The sequence below is a fragment of the Borostomias antarcticus genome (assembly GCF_949987555.1).
Source record: "Borostomias antarcticus genome assembly, chromosome: 9".
Classification (NCBI taxonomy): domain Eukaryota; kingdom Metazoa; phylum Chordata; class Actinopteri; order Stomiiformes; family Stomiidae; genus Borostomias; species Borostomias antarcticus.
Window position 1 is genome coordinate 21,878,923 of NC_140242.1, and position 7,086 is coordinate 21,886,008.

Genomic DNA, 7,086 nt, shown 5'->3' on the forward strand with positions numbered 1-7,086 from the left:
GACTGGTAGGACACTGTGACTGTATGGTACTAGACTGGTAGGACACTGTGGCTGTATGGCACTAGACTGGTAGGACACTGTGACTATGGTACAAGACTGGTAGGACACTGAATGTATGGTACTAAACTGGTAGGACACTGTGGCTGTATGGTACTAAACTGGTAGGACACTGACTGTATGGTACTAAACTGGTAGGACACTGTGGCTGTATGGTACTAAACTGGTAAGACACTGTGACTGTATGGTACTAAACTGGTAGGACACTGTGACTGTATGGTACTAAACTGGTAGGACACTGTGGCTGTATGGTACTAAACTGGTAGGACACTGTGACTGTATGGTACTAAACTGGTAGGACACTGACTGTATGGTACTAAACTGGTAGGACACTGTGACTGTATGGTACTAAACTGGTAGGACACTGTGACTGTATGGTACTAGACTGGTAGGACACTGTGGCTGTATGGCACTAGACTGGTAGGACACTGTGACTGTATGGTACTAGACTGGCAGGACACTGACTGTATGGTACTAAACTGGTAGGACACTGTGACTGTATGGTACTAGACTGGTAGGACACTGACTGTATGGTACTAGACTGGTAGGACACTGTGGCTGTATGGCACTAGACTGGTAGGACACTGACTGTACAGTACTAAATTGGTTTGAAACATGAGGTGAAACCACTGAGTCATTATAAGATTAACATGATCAAAGGGAGGAACAAACAGAAGGTTGAAAAGGAGGAATAGAAAGATAAAACAAGATAAGAATGCACAAATATAAGGATATCATGCAATAACTTTTCTGTTTATCAGCAAATAATTTGCTGTGAGTTTCTCTTTTTCATTCCCAAGCTGTGTTCCTCTGGAGATGTGATAGTGGAGGGACTGGTCTCAACGGCTACTGTAGTAGGATAGAGCAACTGGGACAGAGCAGCAGAGACAGAGCAACAGAGACAGAGCGCTCATTGTTCAGCTTTGCCAATGACGTACAGAGGGAAAAGCAGGCACCAAGAGAGGACAGTGGTAGGAGGTGGGAGGCGTGTGTGTGCGTGTGTGTGTGCGTGTGCGTGTGTGTGTGTGTGTTGTCCGAGAAGAGAAAGGACAGCTTTCAGCACTGAACCCGGGGTAGGCTACACCAGTCCTGCAGTGAAACAGAGGCATGCTGTAAAGTGTGTGTGTTATTGACAGATATTGTGTCAGTCTATACTGAGAGAGACGGAGAGTTCTAGAGCCAGCACAAGAGGCAGTCTGAGACAGCTGGAGGGTGTTGGTGGTATGACTGTAGCACTGCCAGAGTTGGGCTTCATTCCATCCCTATTCCAATGGAAAGCTGGGCAGAAAGTTGACTTTGATGTTAGTAGTGTTGGAACGGAGCCCAGCGTCTGACTGGAGAGAGGATCATCTTTTGCTGACTCCTGCAGAGCTCCCATTGCAGCTCAGCTGGGTTTATGTCAGCGTAGCCGTGGACACGCGCACACACACACACACACACACACACACACACACACACAGTCACTGGACTCTGGTGACCTGTACTTGCACTGTAATGCACTCACTCATACACACTTTCTCTCTCACACTCAACAATGCAGACAATACATTCACTCTCATGGGAGACCTCTCTCACTCACTCTCTCTCTAATCCCTCCCTCCTCTCTCTCTCTCTCTCTCCGTATTTTATTAATGCTTCAATGGAACCAACCAAAATCATAACAATTATTTAATACCAAAATAAATGTAGACAAAATCATAATTAGCCTGTGGTTGTGGAGTCACTGTCTTTCACAGTGATTCATGGGGATCTTGTCATCTACGACCATCTTTCTTTTTTAAGCTGCCAGTTATTTTGTTTTCGTCATGGTATTGGATGACAAATAATCTCTTGCCAGACTCAAATATTATGTTGAATCGCTATGCTCCGCATACTGCCACTTCGCCACCCAAGCAGATATTCTGAGGGCGTATCGACTGGTCAAAATTGAAAGTGTGACTGGTCGTAGCAGCAAATGAGAGACGCGAACCCAGGTGGACGGGGCCAGGTTGGGTGGGAGCGTCTGATTGGTGTTGCCAGGATTCTGCCGCTACCAATGAATTGCCACGATTTGAACACCATATTTTTGCATGAAGTGTCCCAGACCCATAGAGAGATCTGCAGCATGCAGTAATGTAGTGAGCTTTCGAGTGTATCAGCGAAATAACTCTCATGGGTCTGGCTTTGTGACTAGACGACAAAGGGTGAAACCTTGATTTGGAGGAAAATTATTTTTAATTAAATCAGTAAATGGTTTTGGTTGGTCATTTGGTTGGTCATTGGAACATTCATATTTCTCCCATGCTGGTATTTGGAGTTTCTCTATAATTATTGTTTATATATTTTTTTTAATATTGTTTATGCATAGCCAATCAGGGGTGCCAGTAATTTTGTAGCCCACTGTACGTACGTGTGTGTGTGTGTGTGTGTGTGTGTGTGTGTGTGTGTGTGTGTGTGTGTGTGTGGAAGAGGAACGCCTCTGTTTGCCTGGTTTCACCAGACTCCTGTCTATCCTCCCAGGCTAAAGGTGAGGGACAGAAACGGGGTAATGGAATCTTTGATGCTCTTCCTAGAGGCACCATCTACCTTGAGACTATTTATAGCCTACACACACACAAACACACCGCACACTAAGACTGGTACAGTGGCAGACAGCCTGACTCACCAGATCTCAATGACTGTGGCTCTCTGTGCCCTGGAGTCGCCATGGCAACCAGCTGTCTGCCACCAACTGACGCACACGGTGCTTAAGCCTCCACGTGAACAGCCGTGTGTATGTTAGTGAATAAGAGAGAGATGGTGAACAGCCGTGTGTGTTAGGGCCTGTGCAGACCTTTCACGATGGTCACTATGTCAGATCACAGTTGTAGACATTCTTGCCGTGTCGTGGCTGGAACACTGGCAACACTACACCAATGACCGTGACAAATCATCGTATGCTGAAACAAAAGGGTATCCTCGTCACACGTCAGATTGCGAAGGGAAGCCCGGTGCTTCTCAGGAAGGGACTGCGAGTTCAGGTAGTCTGGTCAAGAAATTGTCAGTCATGGAAAAGCACTGTATTCAAGCTTTATTTATACTCCAAATTATGGTGGCGGGTGTTGTGCCAAATAATTCAGACTCCCCTTCACTACCTTTGAGTTATCTTTTGACTGTCGAAACCATGATATGTAGGCTACCGCAACTAGGCTGTATCTGCTTATTAAAACTACAGTTGATACAGTTGAAGTAGGCTATTACGTTTTCGCCTGGGATTCGTCCCTTTTTATCTACCGACTCAGTAGCCGACCATCCAATGACCTAAAGATGCCGGCTAACCACAATAAATGTCTAAATGTATAAAAGGCTATAACTTTATATGAATGTAGGCCTATTACTTGTAAACTAGGTACTTATTCCAAGTGCTCTCGTACTTTATTATTGTGGATGTTATAGCAGTAGCTAGCCATAAGTTCGCATTGCGATGTGGTCATCTTAAAACCTAAAATTGCCTAGCTTTTTGTGACAAGCTGCTCCTCTTGTTATGTCCTGGTCCAAGTGGTAGAAACTATACGTTTTGTCAGAAGAAGAGAACAATCAAACTAAACACGAAGGGGAGGGGGATTCTGCCAGGGAGTCAGAATTCAGTGCAAGCTGTCTTGCTCAGAGTCAAAGAATTAAAATAAAATAAAGGAAAAACGATTGTGGACCCGTTCCTGGGTGTCACAAAGAGGACAGTATGGGCTGTCTATCCTAGTGAATAAGAGAGAGATGGTGAACAGCCGTGTGTGTTAGTGAATAAGAGAGAGAGATGGTGAACAGCTGTGTGTGTGTTAGTGAATAAGAGAGAGATGGTGAACAGCTGTGTGTGTTAGTGAATAAGAGAGAGATGGTGAACAGCTGTGTGTTAGTGAATAAGAGAGAGATGGTGAACAGCCGTGTGTGTGTTAGTGAATAAGAGAGAGATGGTGAACAGCCGTGTGTGTGTTAGTGAATAAGAGAGAGATGGTGAACAGCTGTGTGTTAGTGAATAAGAGAGAGAGATGGTGAACAGCTGTGTGTGTGTTAGTGAATAAGAGAGAGATGGTGAACAGCCGTGTGTGTGTTAGTGAATAAGAGAGAGATGGTGAACAGCTGTGTGTTAGTGAATAAGAGAGAGAGATGGTGAACAGCTGTGTATGTTAGTGAATAAGAGAGAGATGGTGAACAGCTGTGAGTGTGTTAGTGAATAAGAGAGAGATGGTGAACAGCTGTGTGTGTTAGTGAATAAGAGAGAGATGGTGAACAGCTGTGTGTGTTAGTGAATAGGAGAGAGAGATAGTGAACAGCTGTGTGTTAGTGAATAAGAGAGAGATGGTGAACAGCTGTGTGTGTTAGTGAATAAGAGATAGATGGTGAACAGCTGTGTGTGTTAGTGAATAGGAGAGAGAGATAGTGAACAGCAGTGTTAGTGAATAGGAGAGAGAGGTGGTGAACAGCAGTGTGTTAGTGAATAGGAGAGAGATGGTGAACAGCCATGTGTGTTAGTGAATAGGGGAGAGATGGTGAACAGCAGTGTGTTAGTGAATAGGAGAGATAGTGAACAACCATGTGTGTGTTATTAAATAAGAGAGATGGTGAACAACCATGTGTGTGTGAATAAGAGATGGAGAACAGCCGTGCGTGTGTTTGTGAATAAGAGAGAGAGATGGTGTGTATTTATATCTCTATTGAGTTGCTCAGTAAAACAGCTCTCATTCAATTAGGGATGTACTGTTCAGAAAAGCCGATAAATCATAGATTTACCACATTGTTTCCTCAAAAACAACACACACAGCAGCAGCTAGACAGAAATAATTATCGGCTGTTTACACTGGCCCTGTTTTGCACATCGGAACGATACCAATATATTAAAACATCGGCCAATACCAATTTGATTGCCAATATATCGTGCATCCCTACATTCAATATTTAGCTCAATTCATAAAACGTTCTCAATTATTTTTTTCTCTCATTAACACTATTTCCATAATCAGCACAACAAACTTTGTTTCTAGTGGCTCACATAGGCTCTTCATATCTCCATCCAACTGCTGTTCTTGAGTCCAGGGTGCCAGTTGAGTGAATTAGATGTTTCCAGTGACTACTACTAGCAGGCTGAGGATGTCCCCTAGCCCCCAGCCATGGATAAAAACCTCATTAAACACATTCAGGCCAGTACCAGCATGCAGCCTTGCTGATCCCATCAGCTTATTGGAACAAACCAGAGGAAAATGAGAGGTTTTAGTCAAATGAAGGGCTATAAAAAGAGCAGATGAACTGAAAGTATCAGAGTTGGGTTTCTCTGGAACATCTGACCCTCGGCCACACACTGCTCTGTGGTTTCTTTGTTGTCGTTTGTCATCCCTCATCAGCTCTCCCTTTTCTGATTCATACATTTTCTGATTCATCTCTTTTCTGATTCATCTCTTTTCTGATTCATCCCTTTTCTGATTCATCTCTTCATTTCCTCTCCTCTCATACTGACTTTCCCATTTCTGATTCTGTCACAAACATCCTCCACTAGAACGTACAGACATTCTCGACTAGAACCTACAAACATCCTCCACTAGAACCTACAAACATCCTCCACTAGAACCTACAAACGTCCTCCACTAGAACCTACAACCAGAACGTACCAAGCTCTGTTTCCACATTCCTGTCCCTGCACCCAGCATTCCACTTTGTGAGTGAGTGAGTGGAAGGTGTGAGTGTGTGTGTGTGTGTGTGTGTGTGTGTGTGTGTGTGTGTGTGTGCGCGTGTGTGCCTGCTTGTGTGTGAGAGAGAAAGAAAGGAAGGTGGTGTGTGGTAGAGACAGATGGATAGATAGACATGGCAACCCATCCTTAAATCGCTCTGCTCACTGTCACTTTTCCTCACAGACTTAATTAGAACTAGAAATTGAAGTTTGGTATTGCTGCAATCGTCAGGTCGAGAGCTTTATGCAAGTCAAAACCCTTTGTCCCTGTGACCACATTGAGATATGGCCGATTCAACCCCCGCCTTCTTGACAATGAATTGTTGGCCCAGGTGATATAAAATAATAATTGAAACCCATGCCAATGGTTTTTCTGGTCGATAACAGCCCTAGTATTAACTAGTATAGTATTAACTAGTATCCACTATTTACTGGTCAGTGCGCAATTCCCGGTTTCTAGCTGTTCATTTCCCGCTCCAAAATGTAATGGGTTCTAAGGTGGCCCATGCTACTACATCACTCCACCGAGTTTCATGGAAATAGTTTGGTAGTTTTCGTAATCGTAGTCCCAAAAATGAATGGAGGTGAATGGCCGGCCTGGCTGTGTTTGGACAGCCCGTGGACCCGCTCCATGATTCGGTTCTGCTCCAAATTTGAATGGTTTCCAAGTTGGAACATGCTACACCCTTCCGCTGAGTTTTGTGAAAATCAGTCCGGTAATGTATGTGAAAACACCCACAAACGCACGCACACACGCCACAGAAAACATTACTACTCGCCCTGCACTGTCGCTGTGGCGGAGGTAGCTATGGCGTGGGCAACAGCGCAGCAAAATAAAAACCCGGAGTTTGCAACGTCTGGTTATCTATCTGGAGAGCCCAAGGACAGGGAAGTGCTGGTGTGTGTTTCTATACAGTATTCTCCGGAAACTTTCCGGAAATTTAGCATGGGAAGTTAAGCTCGTGAATTTTGGAAATCGACCCTGACCTAGTGCCCAATTCCCCCTACTAACTGTTGAGGATTCGTTGCACAACCTGGCCGGTCAGCGATGCGAAGGGGAGAGAGAACTCCTTGACTCTCTCAGCTCACAACCGTAATTACGACACAAAACGGGGTTGCTGTGGTGCGACAAGCCCTCGAGCCGAGATTAAACAACCACCCTCGGGAAGCGGCGACCCAATACGCCTCTCCCTCTGCCGTCCGGCCATACTGTGCATTCCACCATCACATGTGCAGTGCTTTCTCCCATCACATGCACAGCTAACTCCTAGCATCCTGCACACTACAGCAGGGTTGTAGAATCCATTAAAGTTCTACTCACAAATAATCAAAAAGTTCATTTAAAAATTTGTATT

The 7,086-nt window shown here is 44.7% G+C and overlaps 1 protein-coding gene across 1 annotated transcript in view; it reads left to right on the forward strand.

Moving 5' to 3' along the window:
• The window catches only part of LOC311313335 (radixin), a 41,605-nt gene that overhangs the window by 24,730 nt on the left and 9,789 nt on the right, over positions 1-7,086 (forward strand). The gene's annotated exons all lie outside the window — the stretch shown is intronic.